The sequence below is a fragment of the Hippichthys cyanospilos genome, chromosome 21 (assembly GCF_059441005.1).
Source record: "Hippichthys cyanospilos isolate Australia breed blue-spotted pipefish chromosome 21, RoL_Hcya_1.0, whole genome shotgun sequence".
Classification (NCBI taxonomy): domain Eukaryota; kingdom Metazoa; phylum Chordata; class Actinopteri; order Syngnathiformes; family Syngnathidae; genus Hippichthys; species Hippichthys cyanospilos.
This window is the reverse complement of record NC_142389.1, coordinates 13,728,074-13,743,671: the sequence shown is the minus strand read 5'-3', so window position 1 is coordinate 13,743,671 and position 15,598 is coordinate 13,728,074. Positions and strand designations below refer to the sequence as shown.

Here is a 15,598-nt window from a genome sequence, read left to right as displayed (position 1 = left end):
ATCAAGCTCACCACTTTTCCCCCACTCATACAGAGTAACTACAAGTGCATTCGCACTGATTTGAAGCAAGTTGGTGTTTTTGTGTAGGAGTTGACGCAAGGACAAAAAAAAAAAAAAAACATTAAGTGGCCTTCGGCGCCACCTAATGTCTTAAAGTGTTACACACGTCATTTGAGAAATTTCTATCTGTTAGCCTATTTCAACCACTGCTTAAAGAGCTTGGTTCAAAAATCGCAGGAAATGCAATATAACACATAGGTTTAACATCCATCGAAAACACGTGGATTATAATGAGTGTGGGTATGTCAAACCTGGTACTTATGCACATATGCTTCATAATTATTTAGTACGCCAAGCTAAAACGGCTTAGAATTTGCAGGATCGTTGTATTTTGAACTTTAACATGATTATGGAATTAGCGTGAAAATTCAACTCCCTAAATGTTTTTTTTCAATGTCCTTTGACTTCACAAAGATCATTGAAAAGGTCCCAAGTTGGTACCATGTATGCAGGAGGGTTAAGAACCCCAACCCGACACGCGAGGTGTGAACTGTCAATGTAGATTTATTTTTAAAAAAGGCTCACGACAAAAAGAGTCCAAAACGGCAAAGTACAAAAGAAGTCACAAAGTACAAAATAAGGAGACTAAAGCGTCTCGGCAAACGAGTCCAACTCGGAGGTAAGGCAAAGAAGGAGTGAAGTCTGCAGGAGTATGACTGGAACAAAATAAAAACAGGAATCATAAGCGTGCAAAAATCAAAAGAGCAAAGTGCAAACCAAATTAGTCGTGAATGAGAAGGATGCAGAACGGGAATGTTGGGAACTTCACGGGACTGCAGTGAGTGTGGCAAAGGAATAACTCGGTGTCACTCTCCTGCACTGGCCACCCTCCATGCTCCGCCCCCTCGAGGCAGAAGGAAAACCCCGCTTAGAAACAAAACAAAGTCAGCCCCAGTTCAAACCCCCTCAACAAACGGCCCCTGGCGGACCCCAGGTTTAACAGAGTGATACCGGGATCCATCACCCAAGAACGCGGGACCCAAGAAATGCTCTTCCTGTCCATACCCCTCCCAATCAATCAAATATTGAAACCCCTCCCTATCCCTGCTTCGGGAGTCCATGATGGACCTTACTGTGTAAACCGAATCCTTGACAACCGGGCGAGGAGGAGGAGGGGGCAACGGCACTTTGGACAAACACACACGCCAATACACTGCCAGGTTAAATGCGTAGTGAATGATAGATGTGCGCAGTGCTTTGTAGCGCGGCCATCTACTCCAACATGAGAGACAGTAGAAGACTCTTGGTTTCAGCCGGCTCAGAGTCCGTCAATTTTTTAATACAGTTGCCACACGGGCGGAATTTGTTTATGGGGAGTCCACTGATGAGCTCCATTCCCAGAATGGTAATGAAAGATGAGTCTTATCTGCTGCGCTTAGATGCTCGAAATGAATCTCTGTTTTCAATAGCGTGCACCCTGTCGCTTGAATCGCCACCCTAGATCTTTATGCAAAGGGACAGCTGGATGATAATGCTCACGTTTACCTCACTTGCTCAGTTCGTCGGTTCATCTGCCTGAGGGAGTGTGACGTATCGATGAGGATTGAAATGAATGCTGGGACTTTCTGTGACTAGACCGGGAAATCTGGGTTTTTATCCCATTGGTGCTGCCTTGTCGGGCACCTCTGTATGCCGTGTCATGAACCCGTCTTATTCGTAAAAGATGCCTTTCGCTCATTCTTTCATCCCTCCATCTTAAGACATCCAGAAGGTTAACAAATGAATGTCATGCATCAGATAGCTTTGCCCTTTACAACAAAGATTTGGTGCCAATTAAAGACTATGAGTATGGACCGAAGAACATGTGTGTATGTCAGCCTCTGCCTTGCCGGGCGTCTTACACATACACACGGCCTGAAACTGTCAGCTATTCATCCAACGAGAAAACATTTATTCAAATATTTGCCCATATTACCACTTCTTGCTCTTCCTTGTTTTCTCGGCTGCCGAACTATTTATTTTGTGTCACACGACATCCCCAATGTTTCGCATCACAGAGCTGGATCAACTTAAAAAATGTCAAAGCTACTTTGTATTGTTTCCACACACGAGAAGGAAAATTACTCAGAGCATTTTATGGAAGATTTTTTTTTTTTGTGCTTATTATGGCTGCCGAGGCAATGGACCTTAATTGCTGTTGTTATTAATAACCCTTTTCAGTAGTATGCATCACTACTGCCTCACATTATTTATGGCTTTATGATTGTTGTCTTCTGGATCGTTACATCGGAAATGTAGATCATAAAGTTAGATATTCGTCACTCGTCCGTTATCAATTTTACGAGGTTTGAATGTAAGGTTTTTTAGCTTACATTTGCTGTCATTTATGGCTATAGACACCGAAGATCCATTTTTAATTGGCTGGTAGTGAATAAATAAACCTGTGCACTGCCTTTGACAGGTCTAAGTAAAAAATCTATTTCAGAGGTCAGGGTGTGAAGATGAAAAATACATTCTTGAAACCTCCAGAACACCTTGACTATAATTACAAAGTGATGAGTAGATATACAGCTGTTTAAATCATTAAATACAATCCTGAATCGGTGGTTTAAATCAAACGCCCAAATGTCTTCAGGTATTTCTGAAGCTATGACATCACAATAGGCATCTAAAAAGGGAGTGCTCGGCTGTTTCATTGGATGGTAGCCCCCTCTGAAGCTTCAGTCAGTTCTCGTGCATCAAAATCTCCTGCACGACTTCAGAAACATTGCTGAGTATTGTCTGTTGTGCATGGGAAACTGTGCTACGGTCTAGCCTATTTTTTAGCTATCTTAAAATCAATTCCGGTAGCCTGGTCAGGGTAACGACACTTATGATGTTGCAAGCTATTATTGGTTCGGGAACACTCAAGACTGTGTAATTACAACCTAGTTTTTGGGAAGATTTGCAGTTTCTCTATGGTCTAGCCTGCTTTTAACTATTGTAATATCACTTTCGGTAGCCCTAGCGGTGGATAGGGTAACGCCATCTTTGTTGCCTCAGATTTCTGAAGGTTTGGAAACACTTGAAATGCGTAATTAAAACTTTGTACAGTATGTCTATGGTGTAGTGTGATTTCTAGCTATTATAATGTCCTTTCCAGTAGCCCTAGTGGTGGATAAACTAACTAAACTTTGTGATGCTTTAAGCTTTGGTAGGTTCAGAAAAATTTGGATTACATAATTAAAACATAGTTTTATAAAAATTGCCCAGCATCTCTGTGGTGTATCAGGCTTTGTAGATGATGGATAGAGTATCTGCACTGGTGGCGCACTCAGAATGAATAATCAAAACCTAATTTGGGGGAACTTGTGCACTTTGTAGTGTAGACTGCTTTCTACTATTATACCACCCATCATCCAGTCACCCTAGCGGTGGATAGAGTAACAACACCTGTGATGCCTCACATGGGACGGCATGGCCAAGTGATAGATTGGTCGTCTACCAGCTGAGAGGCGATGGGTTGGATTCCCGACCATCATGACCATGTCAAAGTGTTCTTGAGCAAGATGCTGACCCCCTAGTTGCTCCTGATTCTGCGTCATCATTAGGTAAATGACTAGTTAGTGTAAAGTGCTTTGAATACCCAAGGTAGAAAAGCGCTAGATAAATGAAAGTCCTTTAAGTCATTTACCATTCACATCTGTGGATTTGGAAACACTTAGAATGTGTCATTGAAATCTAGATTTCATCAAACTATAATTGACAAGTTCCAAGAAGTCCATCCACCCTTAACTTATCCTCACAAGGGTCGCAGGCTTGTTGGTGCCTATCTCAAATGGCTTCGGGCAGTAGGCGGGGGGACATCATGGACTGGTTGCCAGCCAATCACATTCACACACCTAATCACACCTAAGGCCAATTTGGTGTATCCAATACACCTGCCATGTATGTTTTTGGAGTGTGGGAGGAAGCCGGAGTGCCTGGAAAGACCCCACGCGGGCTCGGGGAGAACATGCGAACTCCAGGAAGGCTGGACACTGGATATGTTAAAAAATTTATTATCAATGAAAATCTTTGCTCCTTGGTCTTCAGGAAAATATACTACAGCTTGACCATCAAGTATGTTGTATAAATTTCCTATTTCTTAAACATAAATCAGATAGATTAATGAGAGATTAAAGAAAAGTAATCTTTGATTTGTTATTTATGGGAGTTTTGGCTTCAGAACATTTTTCCAGTTCTGATAAAAAAATATATCAGGTGGAAAAAAGGCCACTGGATTATAGTTCAAGCTGTGCGTTCAGGAGCATTCATGATGAGAATGATCCTGATATCTCCGTTTTGAAATAGTGTCATGCTGCGACCTGGATGCAGACTCTGAAATAGGATTTACTCCCTGACTTGGTTTTACTTTTTGTAAAGTTAATAGTGACAGGACACTGTGGCACAACAAAGAAGGACTTTGAGGTTTAGGGATTCAATTTGTCTCCTCAGGTGCAAACGTTTGACTCAAGCTGTACCTTTATGACACCAAAGTATGCTGTCCAAATAACGTTATCTACTGGTTACGTTATCTAAGCTGCGGGCTGTGCTGGCGTGCAACAATCAGGGCGGGAAATGTAACTTTACTCTCATTATGTTACACTTTCACTTTTCGGGCGCTGCATAGTAAATAGCAGTGCGCAGAATTTGCCCCAGCACAACTCCCACTATATGAAATAAAAATGAGATACGAAGAGGAGAGGGTCTGAACTCATGACCTCACGTTTCATAATGAGCCATGTTACTGGCATGCGCGAGGTAGCTTGCCATGCTGCGTACGTGTTTGCGAGCGACAGGTTACATGTTTGTCTTGAAAGAACGCAAGGGATGTGTGTGTGTTGACGTTCTCATGCAAAATGCATGTCGCTAAGTGCTGTCACCGGACATGAAGCGAACGAGGGGCTAGCGCCCAAGTAAAACTGACGAAATGTTATGCAAGGATGAATCCCGTGAGACATCGACGGTACATTAAGATTAGTGGCTGCTCTGTCATTTGAGCCCAAAGTTGTTTTGCCAGCAAAATGGACTTGCACAAATTTGAAAAAAGCAGCACATCTGGACACAGTGGACAGGGATTTGATCTGACGGTCTCTTTTTTTCCCAAAACATATATTATGTATTTTTTTTTTTTTCACAGAGTGAATCAAGCCAAAGCAGAAACTCATATCTGGATGCGACAGTGGTTATAAGAAGTCTACACACCTCTACCAGATGTGACTTAACATTTAAGACCATGAAAAATCATTTATAAACTTTCCCACCATATGTGACCTATAAACGGTGACATCAATGAAGTTGCATATGTGTGCACATCCTCTTACATATGGCATGTTGCTGTTTTGAGAGGTAGCCACTCACAGTAAAGTTTTTGTTAAACGTGAGTCACAGCACACTTGCCACTACTTAGTCTCATTCAACAAAATACAATTCAGATGTTTTAGTTGTCGTTTTATGATATTTGGGAGATTCTGTTATGGCCCAATGAAAACAAAGCTCAACTTTTTGCCAAGACCTTCCATGTTGGTCATGCAGAAGGAACCAACTCACATTCATATCCATACCAAGTACGAGCTGAAGAATGGAGAAAACATACCTCTTGATTACATCAAAAGACTGTTAAGAACAATGCCAACACGAATCAAGAGTTTAAAAGAATATGATTCAATAGAATACTGAACTAATTTTTTTCGTTGAATTGCAACCAAAAACCTTCAAATGTATTGTTTTGTTGATTTAAAAACAGTTTCTGGATTAATGTCATAAAATTGCACTTTTTTGACAAAAACTGTCTGTGTGCTTTGTCCCCATATAAATTGCTTCAAAATTGGAGCATATATAGCAAAATTTCAAACATGGTGTTATAAAAAAAAATATTGTAAAAAATACATTTATACCTCAGGCAGAAATGGAAGAATTTACATGACAATTAAGTTATTTTTTTGTCTTCCAAAAATGAAAACTCACGGTTTATGTACTGTATAAGGTGCACTGGTTTATAAGGCGCAGTCAGCTTTTGAGAACATTGAAGGCTTTTAGATGCACCTTTGTAGTGTGGAAAATATGGTATGTGAAATAGAGTTTGATTTGAAAGTTTTAACATAGATTATTTGATTCATTTCAACTTTGTGGTATTTGATTCAATACAGCTCTGAGAGGGTATCATGCACTTTACAGATGTGTTTACAGTGTATCAGTACTGTGTTCTTGCTATTTCCTTCCGAGAAATTCTCCCCAATATATGATTATTTGATACATTTCAAAGTGAAATGATTCGGTTTGCTACATTAGCATTGTTAAAAAAAACATTTACCAGTTCAAACCATTTTTGTACGTATTCACAGAGACAAGTGTGACACATGTATTATCGATGACTAAAACATCATCGTGTTGCAAATCTAAAAGCAGAAAGCGCTCAGCGATGTGAGGCTCCATCAAGTGAGATACGTGTGAACACTCTTTGTGTGTTGACACCACAACGTTCCAGAGCATGCGTACATGTTGAGCGGATCTCGGCATGAACACAAGCAGAAAATGAGAGCGTTGCAAAAAGCAATTGATAGGTGTGGAAAAAGGAGGTTGCATTGTTCAACAAGATGCAAGCACTTTTCATCATTTTAATGTCCTGTAGGCAAATTGGGAACAGTACTTCAACAGGCTTCAACAAAATACTCAGCCGTGATTTTTTTTTACCTCTGAGCAACCTCTCAATCACATTTTGCAGTTGTAATTCAACACAAATCTACTTGTTAGGAGTGTAATGAGATTACCGCTCGAACCTGACTGAAGTTTATGTATGCTATGCCATCATTCAGGATGCAAAAGGAAAAAGACAGACTCTCTACAGTATGTTCACACGTCAAATGCCCCTGAGGCCCTACAAATCAGATTTCAACTGACACTTTCCAGAATACAGGTGAATAAAGAAGAATGTGTGAAAAGAAGAATAGACTGGCATTGTCATTACACAAGTAGCACAGTATAAAATATACTCATTATACCCAGCCCATTCATTTGTGTCCACTACAGTGGACATTTGTTTTTGCACTATAACTTTTTATTCATTGGTTCAATGATGCTCAGTTGAGACTATCCTGGCATGTCCATGCATTTGGGTGAGAAAACGGATACAATAGTGGACATAAATGAAGACACTGAGTCTCAGGATGATATAAATTCAAATTCAGAGGGGCAAGAATGAACCATGTACATATATATATATATATATATATATATATATATATATATATATATATATATATATATATATATATATATATACTGTATATGTGTGTGTGTGTGTGTGTGTGTGCGTGTGCGTGTGTGTGCGTGTGTGTGTGTGTATTACTCAGTGGTGGATTGTGAGGGCCAACAAGGCATTCTCCGCTGGCCTAATATAACCTGACAATATCATAACTATAATAAACTACAGTGGGTCCCCATGTTGTTACGACATTAATCCATTAATTCATCGTATGACGAGGAATCCAAACCTTTGTTAAATAGCTAATGCGTTTGGAACCCCAGGTAAAAACATCAAAATTGTACATACATATTAAAAATTGGTACCAAAATAGTATAGTAAGTGCTTCGTATATATAATGTACATGTCTTTAACATCACTATCAATCTTGCGACCCATGGCTAACCCTTTCAACTTTGAATTAAGCAGTAAAATGCACTATAAATACGGTTATGTAACCACTACTAATCGAACAAAGCTTTACCGTTCCGCTTTTTTAAAAAAGTGAGGCCGACCAATAGCAGACCACCATCTCCATGAGGAGCCGCCGACCAATAACAGACCAGCATTGTAGTCATGCATTGCATGGATGCAGTTAGACAGCAATAGTAAATGTAAGTAAATGTAATGTAAGTAAGTGCAATTTCCTAAAAACGCCAGCAGATAGACCCTAGGCATGACAGTTGTTTTTGTCTCATAACCCGGAAAATGACATAAAGAGGGGATGAAAAAACTCAGTATTCCACGTTGCAACATGAAAATAATATATATCAGGGACGTTGTAACACGGGGGTCCATTGTATAATAGTTATAATAACTATAAGAGTAAACTTCATTTTAATTTTTTTTTCCCATATTTTTTACAAAATATTTTATATTTTTATATATAAAATTATTCTCTACATTCCGCTCTGTTCATGTTATATCCATTTGGTCACCATCCTTTAACTGCTGTAGTTTCATAGTGGAGTTTTTAGCTAATTAGAATTCAGCTAACTTGTGTCGCAAGGCTGTATGAAATCTCCCTGCCGCCCTAAGTGCTAGGGCATTTGCTTCAAAAGTTTCAGGCCATCTATGCTGTGTTTAAAGGCACACTTAAACTTGCCCATATTTTTTTAACAGATTGCTGCATTATCCAATCAAGTAATAAGGCGTCTAGATGGATTGATTGCTTACTGCAGGAAGGCGGTGCTATCCTCAGCAACCAAGCTACGCAATAATGTCAGCTTGTCTGATTTGCATTAAAGGCGTAGTGTAGCTATTAGCTAAGCTGTCCACGAAGGGGAAGGTGTTTGTGGGTTAGGGTTCCACTTCCATTCAACGAACAATGAGCTGTACCCCTGGCTTACGGCTTCTTCATTGAGCTCCTCAATGATCTACGGTGCTTTTAAGAACTCTGGGGGACACCCGAGTGGATACACTGTACATCTCAGTGCCAAGAGAAAGAGACGTCCATAATGAAACGGTGAAGAAAAATCAGGAGATATTAAGACTGATTGATTGTGACCGACGTTTGTTTTGTTGAGTGACAGTATTTTCTTTATTTATAGTTGCATTTTTAATATGTTTGTGTTATTTTATTTCATTCATATTCAATTAAAAGTAAAGAAATACAATGATGTTCTTCCTATATTGAACTGCTATTTGCAATTTGAACTTCACAAAATTCTGTGGATATTTATTTGAAATTATAATTTATTCTTTTAACTTTTGACAGCATCAAAGTATAATGACAAGTTTTAATTGCTGATACGGGTTTATTGATTGACGTTTAAATGCTCAGGAAAATAGCCCATGTTGCCCAGTAATTCGTACATATGAGCATGAGGGGTATTTATTCGAGAGTCTGACATCACTCAAGGCATACATGTGAAAGTTATGGACCACCACCGTGTCAGAGAGTGATGATGACTATTGAGGTTTTTTGACAAATTAATTTTCATATATATATATATATATATATATATATATATATATATATATATATATATATATATATATATATATATATATATACTATAGTCTTAGTATTGTCTAATGTCTTGTACTAAACAAATCTATTCCTAAAGTAAACAAATAGTAATTAATTAGTAATGAATGAAAAAGTAGTTTATCCATCTACTATAGGTTATTCAGGAGTAAGGTAAGCAAATACTTTTTACAGTAAAGGAATAAATTATTTCCGTACTTCAGTTGTTAAAATAATTGATTAATGTAGTACTTAAAGTAATCGATTACTTAAGTACTTCTTTATCTAAAGTAATTAATTTCATTAGCACTTTACTACCTGAGGCCACCCTTTGACTCCTGTGACAACTACTTTTCTTAATGGAGAGAATCCCGTTTACGAGTGAATACCTTTTCTTTTTGGTGCAAGTGGAAGACGTAATGCACTGAGATGGATTCCCATTCGATCAGAGTGGCTCCATAACAGCGGGTCTTCTCAGACCAAATTCTTTGCTAATCCCTGTATTGCTTGAGGGTTACAAGTGGAAGTGAGGTGCCATAGCACACTGGTTCCACTTCTCAAGAGGAGAGTAAACGAGTGTGTCGCTTTTCATTTCACTTGTATTATTTGCTACTTTTGCTGGCATGACAATGTGCAGGTATGCATGACAAAAACAAAATTGTGTGCCCAATAAACAGCAGTAAATACATGCAGGAGCACATACATCCATGTGTAAAAGCACACAACTAAACATGCTAATTCCACACTACATGTATGTGTAATGCATGTAATTAGCAAGTAAATAATTAGGAGCAAGATTTATATGCATTACGACGGCAAAGTGTGTATGTGGCATGTCCACACTGTTAATTGTGTGTGCTGGGTAAAGACTCCCACATGTTTGGCATTTATATCCTTCGAATTACCTAATTGCGTATTGAAACCCCAGGTAAAAGCATCAAAATTGTATATACATAATAAAAGTTGGGATCAAAATAGGATAGTAAGTGCCATTAATATATCATGACGCCGACCAATAGCGGACCAGCGGCCCCTAGTAGTCTGGCGTGCATGTTTGAGAAGAGAAGTGTTTTTTTTTTTTTTTTTTTTTTTTTTTTATGTCATATGGCAAAAAAAAAAAAATGGCGTAAAGACGGGACAAAAACTTCGGTCCACATCGTAAGGTGAATATATATATATATATATATATATATATATATATATATATATATATATATATATATACATACAGCCCGCAGCAGCCTAATGCTAACAAATCACCACAGGCGCACTGTGACACACACATCCACACACCCAAGCATACGTACATGACGACATTTAGAAGGAAAAATTAACGAGTGTAAAGGTAAAGGGTGAGTCTGACATCCTTTCATCGTCAAAATTGTAAAGCTCGCTTTGCTTTGCACTCTGTCTCCTAATTAACGTCCAGCCATCGCTCACTGTCTTTTTTTTTTTTTGTCTGCCTTGTGCGCTTTTTGGTAAGTTTTAACATTTACACTGAGTCTCCAGGAAAGGAAGCATTTTGTCTTGGTAATTAGTGTAGGGCAAAAGGAAATCCAAAAGCAGACGGTCTTTATCAAAATGATAAAATCGCAAAGGAAATGCACTCTTTCTTTCATGTGTTTTCTTCACTACACAGCCATACAGGTTATGTGGGTGGGTGTCATTTTTGGCAATGTGCACTTTTAATACAAAGCTGCTTCTAACAGTGGTGGCCAACAAAGAGAACACGGTGGATTTTACAAGCAACATTTATGAGGGCCAATCTTCGGTCTGTATGTGTAAAACATGAACACAACTTAATGTTTGTGTGTCTGGATCGTTTTGGTTTGTTGAGTTAATGCCTTAAAGGTCACTGGAACATTTGCTATTCTACAACATGCAAACTGGAGCTGGCACTGAGCACACGGCCAAACCATTAATGCCAAATGATTGTACAGAAGAAAAATTTGACCATTCTCTGCTAATAAAAGGAAACAAAAAACCTGGAAAATGGTGAGAAATTGTAACTGCTGATACGCTAGACATCGTTGATTAAGCAGTCTATTAGTGCCAATTTTTGACATGACATCTGATGGCTGATATTAAATCCATTTAAAACTGTGCTATCTTCAGGGAAATTTTATTCTTCTTCCACTTGATGAGCGATTGCTGCTAAAAATGGGCACACGACACCTTTTATTTATTTATTTATTTTTGGGTGAAACATTTCAATTATTTATTTTTTTACTGAGTAAAATTGATGAATTTTTGTTGTAATGTTATTGTAACAAAGTTCTGGGAACCCAGAGTTACATCAGCATGTCAAATATTTTTTTTAAAAAAGCTACAATAATTCAAAAATTCAGAGTGGGAGTTGGTATTTTTTAATTTTGACATGACTAAAAATTAATTCCAGTTCCAAATCAGTAACTTATCTGCCTCCATGACTACTAATTTATCAGTCTCGATATCAGCCCTATATCAATATATGGTATCGCCATACTAGCCACATTTTAGAGGTGGATAAAGTATAATTATCAAGGAGAATATAAAAATATTTATAATTTGTTTTCTAAATTTAGAGAGATTTATGAACAATATTTAATATTTATGGAAATGTGAACTTGCCAACATAAACCTTTGATTGCAAACTTGTTCGAACATTAAAACATATTTGCAAATACGTTTGAACATGTTTAAATATTTAATTAAAATCAATCAAACGTATAAATTATACCGGCATGTCTATGTTTGAAAATAGAACCATAGTGCTTATGAAGGAATAATGCTTAGTTACTTTACCCTTGTGTGTATTTTGTCCAATGCTTTGATGTAAAACTCAAAGGCATTTCACATCAAAAGTAAATACACCAGTAAGCTGAAATTTGAAATTGTCTATGGTGACAACATGTCAAAATTCAACATGGCTCGACCACTTAGTTATCACACAACCAGGAGTGGGCCATCCCTTGGCTAAAATACTACAAGAATGATGTGGAAGAAATACTGCACAAGGGTTAATTTTTTAACATCACGTAGGCTAAATGCTAAAACGAAAAAAAAAAAAAGACATTTGTTTTATTCGCTCATGCGTTAGTCTAATACTCTTGTAATAGGGGAGGAAAAAATGGTATGTTTTATCGGAGTACCGACAAATGTATTTTTAAATACAAACGTATGTGCGAGTATTTTCAAATGTATTTGCACATACGCTCGGACAAGTTTTCCAATCAAAATTGTTTACTGCACGTGGGAAGTTCCACGGTTCAGAAAATATGGGCATTTTTACACAAGTAAAAATTTTTGTAGGCCTTTGTGACAAACTCATGAAAAATGGGTAGAAAATGATTGATTTGTTTCTTCCTATGGGTGTCAATGGAAAGACATTTGACAATGTCCTCTTTGTCAACATGTCCTTGAACAGGATCTGACCATATATGACGCACATTTCTTTCAATGGCTGAATTTCAAGATTTGTAGCTTACCAGCAAACCTCGTCAAAATTTGCATATTATCCGGCGTGCCCCATTGTGAGCTGTCAAAAAACGGTTGTCACGGTGAATCAGGAAGTCACTCTGAAGCCAGGCTACATTTGCAGACATATTGAACTCCGTGGCAGCAAACCCGGAGGAAATCAAAAACATTTCACTCACATTTCACTCACTGCGTAGCCTTCAAATCAAGTGGCTTGTTCGCTGAAAATCGTAAAAAAATAAATAAATGAAAAATCCAAATAACTTAAAAGGGATGTGAATGTGCCTTGCATATTATGCTTCTTACTGGTGCAAATTAGGAAACCATAAAGGTTTCATTTGTTCGCTTTTAAACACGCATTGGAAAGTAATTTCAAAAGGGACTTTGTGGTGGGAGAAAATATGAATGCGCTTGAGTGACAGTGAATATTGCAGGTGCAAACAAAGCCAACTGGTAAAAATGAAATCATATGAAGGCTGACTCACTTAAATCACTTGAAGCAACAGCAAGGGACAATTTGCTTTTTATTTCTAGCCCTGCCTTTCTCCAGCCTGACAAAATTAGCAAGAAAAAAAGAAAAGTCTTGAAATAAGTACTGATTTGTTTTGAAAAATATTAGTCTTTTTAAGATAAGCCAATGAGCACAATGGCTGAATGGTTAGCTAATCTGCTCTCTACTTTACAGATGAGGTTTGCGTTAACTTTACTTTGGAGTCTGCCAGCCTTCTATAACATACTGTATATCCAGTAGTTCCAAAATACTGCTGCTCACTTCTTAATTGGAGGGAGCATATAACACCTATTTTGACTGTTTTTGCATTTTACAGTAGAGCTCTTTAATAAGATTTGGTTGTCCTCAACTCTCTAAAAGGTCTTGGCCCATATTACTTCTCTTGAGCTGCTCTATCCCGACACTCCTGCCTGGTTCCTCAGGTGAGTTGACCAGCTTCATGGAGGCAAATCAGAAGCTTAGAGAGGTTAGAGTTTGACCTTCCAGTGCCCATTAAACAAGTGTCCTTCCAATCCAATTTTTAAATCTTCCTTTAAACCTATTTTGATCATTTGCTCTTGTCTTAGTGTGTCATTGTTTTCACATTGTTATTAATTGAAAATTTTGTTCAACTGGGCGCTTTTTTTTAGGTAAGGTTGTTAAAAAGAGCTTGATCTATAAACAATACTGTTGACTTAAGTATGAATCTTGGAACAGGTTCCTTTGTTAGGAGCTTGCATGTTCTCCTGTGCCCAGAACCTTTGTGGTTTGTGTAATTTTTGGACTTTAGGGGGCAACTTATTTGAGGAATACTGTTCTTTTAAAAAAAAAAAAAAAAAATTGTTGCGAAAATCAAAGTCGACTTTTTTTTCTGAAAAACACAGTCATTGGAGATCTTGATGATTCTTTTTCCTGTTGTGCCTTCGTACATGTATACTGGTGTTTGGCCATTTTTTTTTTCAGACAATACTTCTTAGATCTTAACTAGTCAAAGGTACCAATATCGAGATTACTAGTACTTTTGACATTTGAAAGGAAAGACCTATTATAGTCCAGTATTGTTCTTAAAATTTCATAAAACGTCAACTTCCTATTTTTCAAATTTGGACTTTGTAATTTGTGATCATAAAACGGTTCCAAAAGATGAACAAATACTAGTATCAGCTGCCAATACGACTGACAGTAAGGAGAAATAAGGACAGGCGTCGACCTATTACTAATATATATATATATATATATATATATATATATATATATATATATATATATATATATATATATATATATATATATATATATATATATATATATTTTTTCCGCACTATAAGGCGCACCCGATTATAAGGTGCACCATCAGTGAATGGCCGAGTTTCTAAAAAACACCATATATAAGGCGCACTGGATTATAAAGCAGACACAGAGTTGAAACCATAGTACTGGCTGGGTTGCATTATGCATCCACTAGATAGAGTTGCGTTATGCAGCCACTAGATGGTGCTTTACTAAAAGGAATATAGTAAAAACAATCATCAAACTCATCAAACTTTATTAATAGAATATAAACTTTATTCATACAATATAAGCATTGTATGGATGTTATACTAAGAAATATTTGTTATGAAAATTTTTTTTGATAAAACAGCATTATTGGTAATTGCTATTTAATGACTAAACAGGAGCCGCAGAGCGCAGAAAAGATCCAGATTAAGCCATGCATTTGTGAACGCTGCGCCGCAATCCTTTTGATTTTCCCCTCGGCATGCATTGTATAATTTTGACCAGCTATTTCATTACGGAGCACAAAGAAGTTACAAATAAACGAAAGTCAGGGAAATTTCAACGACAAACATGCAACGGTATGAGTTTGGAGCCAAGCGCGGGTGAAGGCGTGGTGCTGCTGTCTTTTTAATCTTTATCAAGCTAAGTAATCAAGTTAAGTAATCGTCTCGGGCCGAGTCGGGCTTCAATACCCGCGGTACTGTTAATTTTTTAGCTACTTCCAAGTATTATATATAAATTTAAAGGAAATTAAGTGTGGAATTACATTTTATCAATATCTCAATTTGTATTTTCAGAGACACAAGCCTGGTTTTGTAAAAATGTTTTAAATAGTGTGTGTGTGTGTATATATATATATATATATATGTATATATATATATATATATATATATATATATATATATATATATATATATATATATATATATATATATATATATAGGAATTAGGGGTTTGCCGTCTTGCTCTAGGCTCTCAGCTGGGAGATGACCACTTTACCACCGAGCCACGTATATTTTTATATACACACACAGAACATACTGTATGGTGACATCATTACTGTTGACTTCATTCAAATGAATTTGCTGAGGTGCATTGACTTTCATTTCCACCTAAAGTTCCTGCCCAAAAACAACACGTG

General features: G+C 37.3%; 1 protein-coding gene across 4 annotated transcripts in view; it reads left to right on the top strand.

Annotated features, from left to right (window-relative positions):
• The window catches only part of dlgap3 (discs, large (Drosophila) homolog-associated protein 3), a 162,118-nt gene that overhangs the window by 51,170 nt on the left and 95,350 nt on the right, over window positions 1-15,598 (top strand). Inside the window, exon 2 of one of the 4 annotated variants that reach the window (XM_088404311.1) lies at window positions 13,561-13,622. The exons of the other annotated variants lie outside the window; for them this stretch is intronic. The gene's annotated coding sequence lies outside the window, so the exon portion shown is untranslated. The remainder of the gene's footprint in view (window positions 1-13,560; window positions 13,623-15,598) is intronic. 4 annotated transcript variants of the gene reach the window in all.